The sequence below is a fragment of the Triturus cristatus genome, chromosome 2_2 (genome assembly GCF_964204655.1).
Source record: "Triturus cristatus chromosome 2_2, aTriCri1.1, whole genome shotgun sequence".
Lineage (NCBI taxonomy): Eukaryota > Metazoa > Chordata > Amphibia > Caudata > Salamandridae > Triturus > Triturus cristatus.
The window spans coordinates 684472327-684487510 of NC_140582.1; positions in this window are offsets into that span (position 1 = coordinate 684472327).

A 15184-nucleotide genomic window follows, 5' to 3' on the forward strand; every position below is an offset into this window, starting at 1 on the left:
CACGTGTCCAGGGATGGCTAACGCGACACTTATTTTCATTTTAAACTTTTGGCATAGGCGTACCCGCCGACGCTACTTCATGGACCACAATTCTTTGGGGTAACACGCTGGTAGGACTAGCAGAGTGCGGCCAATCGGATTTTTGTTTACATTCAGGCTCCCTTGAGCCGGTGGGGCTGACGAGCCCATGGCTACGCACCTGCGCGCCTTGAGCGGTACTTTACCTGAGAATATTTTTGGGCAGCCTACGCAGCAACCCTACACACATACCTACTCCCTGCTGACGAGAGGCAACTACCTCGAAACACGTGTCCAGGGATGGCTAACGCGACACTTATTTTCATTTTAAACTTTTGGCATAGGCGTACCCGCCGACGCTACTTCATGGACCACAATTCTTTGGGGTAACACGCTGGTAGGACTAGCAGAGTGCGGCCAATCGGATTTTTGTTTACATTCAGGTTCCCTTGAGCCGGTGGGGCTGACGAGCCCATGGCTACGCACCTGCGCGCCTTGAGCGGTACTTTACCTGAGAATATTTTTTGGCAGCCTACGCAGCAACCCTACACACATACCTACTCCCTGCTGACGAGAGGCAACTACCTCGAAACACGTGTCCAGGGATGGCTAACGCGACACTTATTTTCATTTTAAACTTTTGGCATAGGCGTACCCGCCGACGCTACTTCATGGACCACAATTCTTTGGGGTAACACGCTGGTAGGACTAGCAGAGTGCGGCCAATCAGATTTTTGTTTACATTCAGGCTCCCTTGAGCCGGTGGGGCTGACGAGCCCATGGCTACGCACCTGCGCGCCTTGAGCGGTACTTTACCTGAGAATATTTTTTGGCAGCCTACGCAGCAACCCTACACACATACCTACTCCCTGCTGACGAGAGGCAACTACCTCGAAACACGTGTCCAGGGATGGCTAACGCAACACTTATTTTCATTTTAAACTTTTGGCATAGGCGTACCCGCCGACGCTACTTCATGGACCACAATTCTTTGGGGTAACACGCTGGTAGGACTAGCGGAGTGCGGCCAATCGGATTTTTGTTTACATTCAGGCTCCCTTGAGCCGGTGGGGCTGACGAGCCCATGGCTACGCACCTGCGCGCCTTGAGCGGTACTTTACCTGAGAATATTTTTTGGCAGCCTACGCAGCAACCCTACACACATACCTACTCCCTGCTGACGAGAGGCAACTACCTCGAAACACGTGTCCAGGGATGGCTAACGCGACACTTATTTTCATTTTAAACTTTTGGCATAGGCGTACCCGCCGACGCTACTTCATGGACCACAATTCTTTGGGGTAACACGCTGGTAGGACTAGCAGAGTGTGGCCAATCGGATTTTTGTTTACATTCAGGCTCCCTTGAGCCGGTGGGGATGACGAGCCCATGGCTACGCACCTGCGCGCCTTGAGCGGTACTTTACCTGAGAATATTTTTTGGCAGCCTACGCAGCAACCCTACACACATACCTACTCCCTGCTGACGAGAGGCAACTACCTCGAAACACGTGTCCAGGGATGGCTAACGCAACACTTATTTTCATTTTAAACTTTTGGCATAGGCGTACCCGCCGACGCTACTTCATGGACCACAATTCTTTGTTGTAACACGCTGGTAGGACTAGCAGAGTGCGGCCAATCGGATTTTTGTTTACATTCAGGCTCCCTTGAGCCGGTGGGGCTGACGAGCCCATGGCTACGCACCTGCGCGCCTTGAGCGGTACTTTACCTGAGAATATTTTTTGGCAGCCTACGCAGCAACCCTACACACATACCTACTCCCTGCTGACGAGAGGCAACTACCTCGAAACACGTGTCCAGGGATGGCTAACGCAACACTTATTTTCATTTTAAACTTTTGGCATAGGCGTACCCGCCGACGCTACTTCATGGACCACAATTCTTTGGGGTAACACGCTGGTAGGACTAGCAGAGTGCGGCCAATCGGATTTTTGTTTACATTCAGGCTCCCTTGAGCCGGTGGGGCTGACGAGCCCATGGCTACGCACCTGCGCGCCTTGAGCGGTACTTTACCTGAGAATATTTTTTGGCAGCCTACGCAGCAACCCTACACACATACCTACTCCCTGCTGACGAGAGGCAACTACCTCGAAACACGTGTCCAGGGATGGCTAACGCGACACTTATTTTCATTTTAAACTTTTGGCATAGGCGTACCCGCCGACGCTACTTCATGGACCACAATTCTTTGGGGTAACACGCTGGTAGGACTAGCAGAGTGCGGCCAATCGGATTTTTGTTTACATTCAGGCTCCCTTGAGCCGGTGGGGCTGACGAGCCCATGGCTACGCACCTGCGCGCCTTGAGCGGTACTTTGCCTGAGAATATTTTTTGGCAGCCTACGCAGCAACCCTACACACATACCTACTCCCTGCTGACGAGAGGCAACTACCTCGAAACACGTGTCCAGGGATGGCTAACGCGACACTTATTTTCATTTTAAACTTTTGGCATAGGCGTACCCGCCGACGCTACTTCATGGACCACAATTCTTTGGGGTAACACGCTGGTAGGACTAGCAGAGTGCGGCCAATCGGATTTTTGTTTACATTCAGGCTCCCTTGAGCCGGTGGGGCTGACGAGCCCATGGCTACGCACCTGCGCGCCTTGAGCGGTACTTTACCTGAGAATATTTTTGGGCAGCCTACGCAGCAACCCTACACACATACCTACTCCCTGCTGACGAGAGGCAACTACCTCGAAACACGTGTCCAGGGATGGCTAACGCGACACTTATTTTCATTTTAAACTTTTGGCATAGGCGTACCCGCCGACGCTACTTCATGGACCACAATTCTTTGGGGTAACACGCTGGTAGGACTAGCAGAGTGCGGCCAATCGGATTTTTGTTTACATTCAGGCTCCCTTGAGCCGGTGGGGCTGACGAGCCCATGGCTACGCACCTGCTCACCTTGAGCGGTACTTTACCTGAGAATATTTTTTGGCAGCCTACGCAGCAACCCTACACACATACCTACTCCCTGCTGACGAGAGGCAACTACCTCGAAACACATTTCCAGGGATGGCTAACGCGACACTTATTTTCATTTTAAACTTTTGGCATAGGCGTACCCGCCGACGCTACTTCATGGACCACAATTCTTTGGGGTAACACGCTGGTAGGACTAGCAGAGTGCGGCCAATCGTATTTTTGTTTACATTCAGGCTCCCTTGAGCCGGTGGGGCTGACGAGCCCATGGCTACGCACCTGCGCGCCTTGAGCGGTACTTTACCTGAGAATATTTTTTGGCAGCCTACGCAGCAACCCTACACACATACCTACTCCCTGCTGACGAGAGGCAACTACCTCGAAACACGTGTCCAGGGATGGCTAACGCGACACTTATTTTCATTTTAAACTTTTGGCATAGGCGTACCCGCCGACGCTACTTCATGGACCACAATTCTTTGGGGTAACACGCTGGTAGGACTAGCAGAGTGTGGCCAATCGGATTTTTGTTTACATTCAGGCTCCCTTGAGCCGGTGGGGCTGACGAGCCCATGGCTACGCACCTGCACGCCTTGAGCGGTACTTTACCTGAGAATATTTTTTGGCAGCCTACGCAGCAACCCTACACACATACCTACTCCCTGCTGACGAGAGGCAACTACCTCGAAACACGTGTCCAGGGATGGCTAACGCGACACTTATTTTCATTTTAAACTTTTGGCATAGGCGTACCCGCCGACGCTACTTCATGGACCACAATTCTTTGGGGTAACACGCTGGTAGGACTAGCAGAGTGCGGCCAATCGGATTTTTGTTTACATTCAGGCTCCCTTGAGCCGGTGGGGCTGACGAGCCCATGGCTACGCACCTGCGCGCCTTGAGCGGTACTTTACCTGAGAATATTTTTTGGCAGCCTACGCAGCAACCCTACACACATACCTACTCCCTGCTGACGAGAGGCAACTACCTCGAAACACGTGTCCAGGGATGGCTAACGCGACACTTATGTTCATTTTAAACTTTTGGCATAGGCGTACCCGCCGACGCTACTTCATGGACCACAATTCTTTGGGGTAACACGCTGGTAGGACTAGCAGAGTGCGGCCAATCGGATTTTTGTTTACATTCAGGCTCCCTTGAGCCGGTGGGGCTGACGAGCCCATGGCTACGCACCTGCGTGCCTTGAGCGGTACTTTACCTGAGAATATTTTTTGGCAGCCTAAACAGCAACCCTACACACATACCTACTCCCTGCTGACGAGAGGCAACTACCTCGAAACACGTGTCCAGGGATGGCTAACGCGACACTTATTTTCATTTTAAACTTTTGGCATAGGCGTACCCACCGACGCTACTTCATGGACCACAATTCTTTGGGGTAACACGCTGGTAGGACTAGCAGAGTGCGGCCAATCGGATTTTTGTTTACATTCAGGCTCCCTTGAGCCGGTGGGGCTGACGAGCCCATGGCTACGCACCTGCGCGCCTTGAGCGGTACTTTACCTGAGAATATTTTTTGGCAGCCTACGCAGCAACCCTACACACATACCTACTCCCTGCTGACGAGAGGCAACTACCTCGAAACACGTGTCCAGGGATGGCTAACGCGACACTTATTTTCATTTTAAACTTTTGGCATAGGCGTACCCGCCGACGCTACTTCATGGACCACAATTCTTTGGGGTAACACGCTGGTAGGACTAGCAGAGTGCGGCCAATCGGATTTTTGTTTACATTCAGGCTCCCTTGAGCCGGTGGGGCTGACGAGCCCATGGCTACGCACCTGCGCGCCTTGAGCGGTACTTTACCTGAGAATATTTTTTGGCAGCCTACACAGCAACCCTACACACATACCTACTCCCTGCTGACGAGAGGCAACTACCTCGAAACACGTGTCCAGGGATGGCTAACGCGACACTTATGTTCATTTTAAACTTTTGGCATAGGCGTACCCGCCGACGCTACTTCATGGACCACAATTCTTTGGGGTAACACGCTGGTAGGACTAGCAGAGTGCGGCCAATCGGATTTTTGTTTACATTCAGGCTCCCTTGAGCCGGTGGGGCTGACGAGCCCATGGCTACGCACCTGCGTGCCTTGAGCGGTACTTTACCTGAGAATATTTTTTGGCAGCCTAAACAGCAACCCTACACACATACCTACTCCCTGCTGACGAGAGGCAACTACCTCGAAACACGTGTCCAGGGATGGCTAACGCGACACTTATTTTCATTTTAAACTTTTGGCATAGGCGTACCCACCGACGCTACTTCATGGACCACAATTCTTTGGGGTAACACGCTGGTAGGACTAGCAGAGTGCGGCCAATCGGATTTTTGTTTACATTCAGGCTCCCTTGAGCCGGTGGGGCTGACGAGCCCATGGCTACGCACCTGCGCGCCTTGAGCGGTACTTTACCTGAGAATATTTTTTGGCAGCCTACGCAGCAACCCTACACACATACCTACTCCCTGCTGACGAGAGGCAACTACCTCGAAACACGTGTCCAGGGATGGCTAACGCGACACTTATTTTCATTTTAAACTTTTGGCATAGGCGTACCCGCCGACGCTACTTCATGGACCACAATTCTTTGGGGTAACACGCTGGTAGGACTAGCAGAGTGCGGCCAATCGGATTTTTGTTGACATTCAGGCTCCCTTGAGCCGGTGGGGCTGACGAGCCCATGGCTACGCACCTGCGCGCCTTGAGCGGTACTTTACCTGAGAATATTTTTTGGCAGCCTACACAGCAACCCTACACACATACCTACTCCCTGCTGACGAGAGGCAACTACCTCGAAACACGTGTCCAGGGATGGCTAACGCGACACTTATTTTCATTTTAAACTTTTGGCATAGGCGTACCCGCCGACGCTACTTCATGGACCACTATTCTTTGGGGTAACACGCTGGTAGGACTAGCAGAGTGCGGCCAATCGGATTTTTGTTTACATTCAGGCTCCCTTGAGCCGGTGGGGCTGACGAGCCCATGGCTACGCACCTGCGCGCCTTGAGCGGTACTTTACCTGAGAATATTTTTTGGCAGCCTGCGCAGCAACCCTACACACATACCTACTCCCTGCTGACGAGAGGCAACTACCTCGAAACACGTGTCCAGGGATGGCTAACGCGACACTTATTTTCATTTTAAACTTTTGGCATAGGCGTACCCGCCGAGGCTACTTCATGGACCACAATTCTTTGGGGTAACACGCTGGTAGGACTAGCAGAGTGCGGCCAATCGGATTTTTGTTTACATTCAGGCTCCCTTGAGCCGGTGGGGCTGACGAGCCCATGGCTACACACCTGCGCGCCTTGAGCGGTACTTTACCTGAGAATATTTTTTGGCAGCCTACGCAGCAACCCTACACACATACCTACTCCCTGCTGACGAGAGGCAACTACCTCGAAACACGTGTCCAGGAATGGCTAACGCGACACTTATTTTCATTTTAAACTTTTGGCATAGGCGTACCCGCCGACGCTACTTCATGGACCGCAATTCTTTGGGGTAACACGCTGGTAGGACTAGCAGAGTGCGGCCAATCGGATTTTTGTTTACATTCAGGCTCCCTTGAGCCGGTGGGGCTGACGAGCCCATGGCTACGCACCTGCGCGCCTTGAGCGGTACTTTACCTGAGAATATTTTTTGGCAGCCTACGCAGCAACCCTACACACATACCTACTCCCTGCTGACGAGAGGCAACTACCTCGAAACACGTGTCGAGGGATGGCTAACGCGACACTTATTTTCATTTTAAACTTTTGGCATAGGCGTACCCGCCGACGCTACTTCATGGACCACAATTCTTTGGGGTAACACGCTGGTAGGACTAGCAGAGTGCGGCCAATCGGATTTTTAAATTTTCTTTTATTAGGAGACTGCTGAAATTACCTGTAAGTACCCCCTTAATTCCCTTGAGATGGGATTTAGGCTTAGTTCCCATAGAAGAGATTGCCCTGAATCGCCCTCTCCAGTTCTGGAGACGACTTTGGTCAACGCCCGAGCTGGCAAGCTATAGGTATGATCTTGGCGATATACTGTCAAGGGGAAAATTGGATAAAATTCCTTGGTTAACCTATGTAAAGAACCTCTGTTACTCCATAGGGATGGGGAACCTATGGTCCGCTCCGGAAGAGACAAGCTGTGCACTTTCTAAGAAATCATTGCGAGAGGTTTTGCAATTGTATCGGAAGGAAATGCTACTGCACTCCTCTCTGGGTAGGCTTACCGACACCTTCCTGGATATTAAGATTAGTCCCCAGTTCGAAGTTTTTTTGGATGCCATCCAACCACCTCTGGCAAAGAAACTTTACATCCAGTTCAGACACGGTTCGTTACCGCTGAGGCGATTTTGTTCATAGATGGTCTAATGTTTCGGACCCCTTAAGCACGTGTCCTGTATGTACTGATACTTGTGAAACAGAGCTGCATGTTGTTCTCTTCTGCCCCTTATATAAGAAGGCAAGGAAAAAGTGGATCATTCAGCTCTGCAAGTCTAGGGGTCTTAGGGACTACCAGGAGGTGTTTAGAATTTTGAAGTACGATACCACCCCATTGATAGTGTTTGCAATGGCCAAATATCTTCTTTCTATGTGGTTCACCAGGTCCAAAAATATGATTTCTGCCACACAAATCCCTTGATCCTAGTATTTTTATCATTGCTACCATAGAAGCCTGTGGTGTAGTGAGTACATTCTGGGCCTTGGATATAGTTTCAATAATATGTTTTTTTGTGGAATAATTTTGTTCTTATCCGTTTGTGTAATTCTTTTATTATAAAAATGTTAATGTTTCGATGGATTATACTCTATGCAATGTCTATTTAATCATGTTTTATTGTATATAATTATTTATGTCTTTTTATGGTATTCTACCGAAATAAAAGCTTTGACTGACTGGCATAAGGTTTGGCCTACTCACACATAATCATACTTGCACAAAAAACATGCACATGTGCAAGACCCTGCAATGCTGCGTGTCCGTGAGCCACATTGACAAGGCAAGTGACAGTGCATGATGACTAGCATGCCTGCAGGCCCAAACTATTAACATGGTTAAGACCACCTCACTGAGGTGGCTGAGTTTGGACAACATCCTTAAACAAGTAAGTCACACTCTGACACATCCCCGTGTAAATACAACCCCTGGCGCAAACAAGACCTCTGAAGTCAAACAATGCACAACTCTGACCAAGACCCATATTCCACCCAGTTTGCCTCAGCACAGCATTGTAAATGCACAGAACCCAAAGGCACACTACCTGAAAGGTATAATGAGAGCTAAACCAAAGCTGCAGGTGACACCAGCACATAATGCAGTGCACACACAGACAAATCTGAGCCCATCAACATTGACTACTATGTGGCACAAATAGCATTACTCACAAAAATGAACAGAGTATACAACTTGTGACACCTGTGTGTAGATATTGTACAATCACATTTGTCATAGCTGGAAACAGTGAGATGACAATGTACAACTACAACATCACATCCTCAATTTCCGCAAAACCATCAATATCCAGAAACAAATAGGCATCTCCTCAAAAACTGTATGAATGGACACTGTCCTGCTGTCTGCTTGTAAACACATCCAATGCATGATTGTACATGACAAACACTGTTTAACTGTATCTCCACCATCACATTGCAGAGGGAGGGACATCACCTCCTGGACAGCACACTGGCCGAACCTTCACTGATGACGAGGAGGAATACCCCACCATCGATCAGGAAGCACTGCAACATCTAATAGACTCCTTCAGCACCCCACCTCCATGAGCAGGGCAACCCAGCAACTCAGTCCCAACCACAACTCCTGTACAGACCAACTAGCAGCAAGCACCTCCCAACACAGCTGCCTCCACGGACCCCGAGAACACACAACTGGCCTTCCAACGCCATGTGCTAGAGGTCCAGCGTGAGATGGTAGAACAGGTGCGGTTGAGGTTCGTGAGCCAGGTGGACACACTTGAGGCCATACGTGGGTGTCTGAGTTCCAGTCGGGACCACATGCAGAAGATCACGGACACCTACAGCCTGCTCGATGCACTCCAATGGTCCATGTCTGACATTGCTGGAGTCATGATTCATAGACAAGACCAACTGTCTGCTCAGAGTGGCTCTAGCAATGTCAGCCAGCATTTTGCCAACATCTGTCGGATAATGGAGAGCACAAGGCATATGCAGGCACAAGATATAGCTGCCAGAGCCGCACACCAGAGCGAGGTTGCTGGGATCTATCATGCCCTGCACCTGCTCATCACTTCATTGCTGCCACAATGACTGGCGCAGAGGAATGCTGCTGCTGCCTCCACATCTTCAGCTCCGCCACCTGATGTGTCCGTGCCTCACAGTGCTGCATCCATCATACCACTACCCACATGTGAGGCACATCACACATTAAAGGACGAGGAGGAGGGTGAACCTGCCATTGTGATAAGGAGGAAGCTGTAGTATCCATCTGCTCCAAAAGCCCAGTTTCCCCCTTGGTGCTGGGCTTAGTATCATGCCATGGAAAATCTTCTTGCACTGTCCTCAACTGTCCCCCGACAATCACCTTGGACCACCACATGGACTGCCATATCACTCTTTCTTCTGCCAATGCCACTGCTATCAGCCTGTGGACTGAACTATGCTTCTTCCCTTGGACCTGTTACCACCAAATGACGTTGTTTGACCCTCCAACGGGCATCCATGCAATGTGGGCATGTATGTCCAAGCACTGGTCCAGTCTTTATCCTCTGAATGTAAATAAAATCATTTAACTCACACAGATGTGTGTGGTTCTTGACCAATCGAGTATAGAAGTATGTGAAAAGCATTAGGACACTGATTCACCAAGAAGGTACACCAAGCGAAATACGAGCAATGTACCTGTTTCACCTGATACAGATAGGCAGTGAGATGGCAGTATATGTGTGAACTAGCCGTGCCCCCATTGCTCCAAAACAACCATCTAGCAACATACCAACCTATGCTCACGTCCTTCCATAAAAATGCATGTGTGCTAAAATTTCCTACTCTGTTTCAGGCCACAAGTGTCCTCCTTAACAATTGTAAACAAGTATCTCTTGGCATATCAACTCACACACTACGTGGTGGACAAAGCCTGTTGTGATGGTGCACATTGCATGTCACATCCCAAAATACTGGACAGGATATTCACATTGATGAAGATACGGAAGGGCACATGTCCACCATACCACATATGGTACCACAATGTCTGCCTTAGTGAAGTAGATTGGTAAATAGGGGCTCAGCACAAAGTGCAAGCCGTAAGTCAGCCCCTCCCTGTCGACAAACAATGTAACCTAAGATATGCACCCTCCTATACTGTGACCACTGCGAGCGTATCGGGCAATGTGTGCAGTGATGTGTGTGGCATTGCACAGCGCATATAGTCAGATTCACCAACAACATTTCAAGTGCCTCATCAACATTAGCCAATGGCAGAAGTAACAGCTGGGACAAGTCTCCATGACACAGTCCCTATAGGGAGCAACGCAACAGATTACCCTTGTGTGCAGCAGGACAGTGTGCCACCCCCCACAACATTAGCTGTGACAGAATTAAAAACTTGACTAGTCCCGTGAGTCATGGTTGGCATCTAGGACATGTCAACTCTGTAAAGCAAAATGCACTACTCCCAAAATAAATTTATGAGTAACGTAAAATGTGAAGTCATCACTTACTCTCACATTACATGTGTAAATCAGGAACACTGTAGTCTCATGTCCAGTACACAATGCACACAGATTTCTAAAAAATCATGCATGGTCTGGAGACTGAGCGTACATGTACCGGAACATATCTTCCAAAGGAAACGGACACACTGGTACTATGCAGCAAGTGTGGCTAGGTCTGTGCACTGTAGATGGACTCTGCTGCAGGAGCATCTGACATGCAGGTGTGTGATGAAATCCGTTGAACCTGGCGCATACATCCATCTCCATGATGGATAACACTAGCAAACTGTATTTACCTTCCATGCCATCTTACTAGGTCATGTGTACAATGAGCAACAGTATGCTGTCCAAATCCGTGAGTCACACAGAAGATGTAGAATGTCACAGACGGCTGTCCCTAGACTAAGGCGTCAATCCAAATTGACACCCTGTCAGCAATGCAAGTCTGGTGTGCTCACATCTAAGGGATCCTGACCCAAAACATCCTGCTAACTTACATGTCATGAGCAGACTTTGTGATTAAAATGGATAATCTAGTAATGGCAGAAGTTGCATACAATGGAATGACCCACACTCCACAACCTCATCCCTGACATAAGTGCAAGCTGACATCTTAAGTATCAAAACTTTTTATTAGAACAGTATTAATATGCAAGCGACCTAACTAACATTTATCACCATAACTACTATTAAATCTAAAATAACTATTAAACAATCTTTCTTACCTAAACTATCTACCCTAACTAAGCCTAAATATGCAACAACACATTATAGACATCAACCCTCCTCCCACCCTTAAGGCACACCACGAGACAGGACAAGGACACCTAAGCTATACATAAACTGATTAAACATGTAACCTACACAAATAAATATGTTTGAGGATTTTTTCATTTTCTTATTAATTTTTAAAGAAAAAACACATCAACCCCCCAACCAAAGGAAATGGAAACTTCTACCCAAATACAGATGACAAATTAAAACCACATAATAAGAAAACTCAAACTTTGGTGGAAGGCAGAAGAGTGAGATGGTTTCTACCAGGTCCACACATCATGGCAGTCCCAAGTGATTTTGTATGTCCGTTTCTCGTCTGTTGATATCAGACAATTCACCCCTGAGCTCTGCCAGCGAGACCACAATGTCCTGAAGCAGCCTCCTGTCCCGCAATTTGAACGAGACCACTTGATCCCCAGTTGCAGGTGGTACAGTGCCTTTGGGTGGGTCGTAGGGGGATTTGCCACCTGTCCTGGCTGTGACACACCACTGATGCCTGAGGGGCTGGAGGAGGCTGTGTGACATCCTGGGCAAGCTCAGGCACCTCCTTCCATGTGCCCTTCCTACGTTCCTCATGGTACCTCTTGGAGATATTGCGGTACCCCTTTGCAACCTTCTTCTCATGGCGGTAACGGTCCCTCCGCACCTTGAAGGCATTTATTTGGTCAGGCGTCATGTTGTCTGTAAAACATACACAAAGGCTAATTAGAGTCCCTTGGCCAATGCCAATTCCAATTTCCTCCATACACATCTGTAAGACAATTTCACTTTAACATGGGAGCATACACTACAGTGTAACTATGTGAAGTCAGCAAGTGACCTAGACAACGACATGTTGAAGCATGGATCAGTAACTACTTGCTTGGGAGACTCACACAACAGGGCATGGCATGGTACATGCACTGTCACTAATTAATTTGTGTGACAGTGCCAAAAGATGTTACCATAACATACACGGGCAGAGGAGGAAAGCATTGCCCCCCTGTGTGTAGCACCCTGTGTGTAGCACCACCCTCATCCTCACCAGTGACACAGGGCTGCATGAAAGGTATAATGTCCATGTGCAGGCATGTGTGTCCCACAGCACATGCATGCAGTTCATCACGACTGCGCAAACACAGGCAATCATGGACCCGAGTGCAAGTGTGTCTGCGAGCAGGGATGTTTGTACATGTGTAGGAATGACTTACTCCCGGAACATGAACAATCCTAAAATGCCATTACGTAACTATCATGTGTGCAGCGTTGTGCAGCCCATTGAAGTTTGAAAATGGCTTGTTGATTACAGTTTGTTCATTTATGGGTATAGACACCTTTGTGTACATGATTCAAACATGGCATTTAGCTTTTTCCTTGTGTGATGCACAAGGCAGCACACAAGGAATGAGCAAAATCGTTGCAAAAGGAAGCATTACCCCTTGCATCACCACCTTGAGACCAGGATTTTTCTGGGTGTAACTTTTCCGCACCCACCTTTAATCGCCAGACTTGACAATAGGTGGCTGCGCCAACTTCAATGGGTTTGCAGCGGAAGGTACAGAGCAACACCCACTGCAAGCCCCCTGGCACGCTAAGTTTAGCACCCAAGCTGACCTATCATGAAGGCAACATTAAGACACTTAACATAGCTATCAGCCACATTGAGTAGATTTACGTTGCCTTCATGATAGTGCGCTGAGACTGTCACCAACACACCATCACCATAACTGAAATTGTGGTGGAGGTAGTCGCTTGATAATATGCCCCAACATATGAAGTCTTGCCGCAGAGAGGGTGGAACATCAATTTCTCGTAATTCACACTCAATAATGCATTGCTGGTCGACGCCAGGATCACTCAGTAGTGTATCAAGGAATGCTGGCCGTAACTACACAAACATTCACTATGCATTTCCATTTGTGATGGCTGTGAGAAGGTGGCCTGATATATGCTGTCCACTAGTTCTAGTGGGCACCTTGTATCAGTCCAAACAACCCCTTATGGTGATAGGTTAAAGACAACCTTTATTGAAAGCTATCCTAGTGGTAGCTATGGAGAGCAGCCTTCAGGCTAAGTCTTGAAGGAATGTAAAGCAGCTTGTTTTACCACTCTATAATCTCTTGAATGATCAAATGAAAGGACAACCACACCAGGTGTTGGACCCGGCCTCGTGGCGTGGTCCCGAACCCTCCTACCCGACCCGACGGGGGCAGCCTCCGGATTGTACTTTGCTCCCCACACCAGCCTACGCGACACGGCCCGCCCCGGCCTCGGCTCCAGCGAAGCCCTGACATCGAGGCACCAAGATCCGGCCAGGGGGGCACCAAGTGGCCACTCCACCGATCCCGGAGGAGGGGAGTTTCGATGGGACCCCCAACCGTCCCCCATCGCCTGGTTTCGATCGCCCTCCGGCCTTCCTGGGCGCTGGCGCCTCTCCCGCTGGGCGTCTGGCCTCTCCCATTCCGGCCCCTCCGCCGCCCAGGCGCAAGGGTCCGGACATCAAAGGGTTCCAGACCTATATCTGGGGCAGCCTCAAACCAGGACGGCAGTTGTATCCTGGAGTCGAGAGCCCTGCTGATCGGATCGCGGCTGACCCTACGGAGAAAGACTCATTACTTGGAACTTGGACCTCTGAGCCCTGCTGACTGCTTCGCGGCTCCCCCCCCTTTACTGAGAAAAAGACCCTCACGGAACATCGGAGCCCTGCTGACCTCGTTGCGGCTCGACCTCGCAGAAGTAAACCATCGGAGCCCTGCTGACCTCGTCGCGGCTCGACCTCGCAGAGGTAAACCATCGGAGCCCTGCTGACCTCGTCGCGGCTCGACCTCACTGCAGCAATCCACTGAGCCCTGCGGACGACGCCCCGGCTCCCGGAACCCCCCGGCTCGAGGATTGAGAGCTTGGCGCAGGGTGTTCCAGTACCAGGCTAATACTGAGACTGTCCCGCTACCCCCTCCCTACAAGACTTTGAGACTCTTTTGGATCCCTCGATCCTCCTGTAAATATTACCACAGAAATCTGCCTTGATTACCGATAAATAATTATGATAAGTGATACCCTGGTTGTGTCCCTTTGTGGTGGTGGGGATGCCTGGCTGATACGATCATAGGAGAAGGACCTCGCCCAGGAGGCTTCTCAGCGGTGCTCGGCTACTCGCCTACGGAACGGTGGCCCTCGGGTTGGTCAGTCCGACACCATCTGGCTCCCGGAGGGCGCCCTTCTTACATTGGTGGCCAGCGGTGCGATCCGAGCCCGACGCAGATCGTACAGCGAGTAACTCACCCACTACCTACCTAGACACAGGGTAACCATGAACGACCAACAGACCACCCCAACCGCGGAGTTCTAACAAGAACGGTTAGAGGAATATACCCATAAGGAACTAAAACAGTTTTGTAAAGACAAAGGCATCGCGACCACCGGACTAAACACAAAAGAGGACCTGCAAAAAGCCCTAAAGACCTGGGTAGAGTCCGAAGCGGCCTCCCCCCAAACCGAAGAAAACCCGGTGCCAAACGTACACCGGCAACCAACCGCAGCCCCGGCAGAGGGGAGAACAACCAGCACAGAGACCGGCCTCTCCCCGGAAGAGATACGAGAACGGGAGAACTCCTACTAGCCAAAAAGAAATTGGCCCTAGAGCAACTGCGGCTGCAAGAAGAAATAGAGGAGAAAAAGCGGCACCGAGAACTGGAAGAAAGGAGGCTAACCCTCGAGCATGAGCGGGGCCTTAAAGAACTTGAA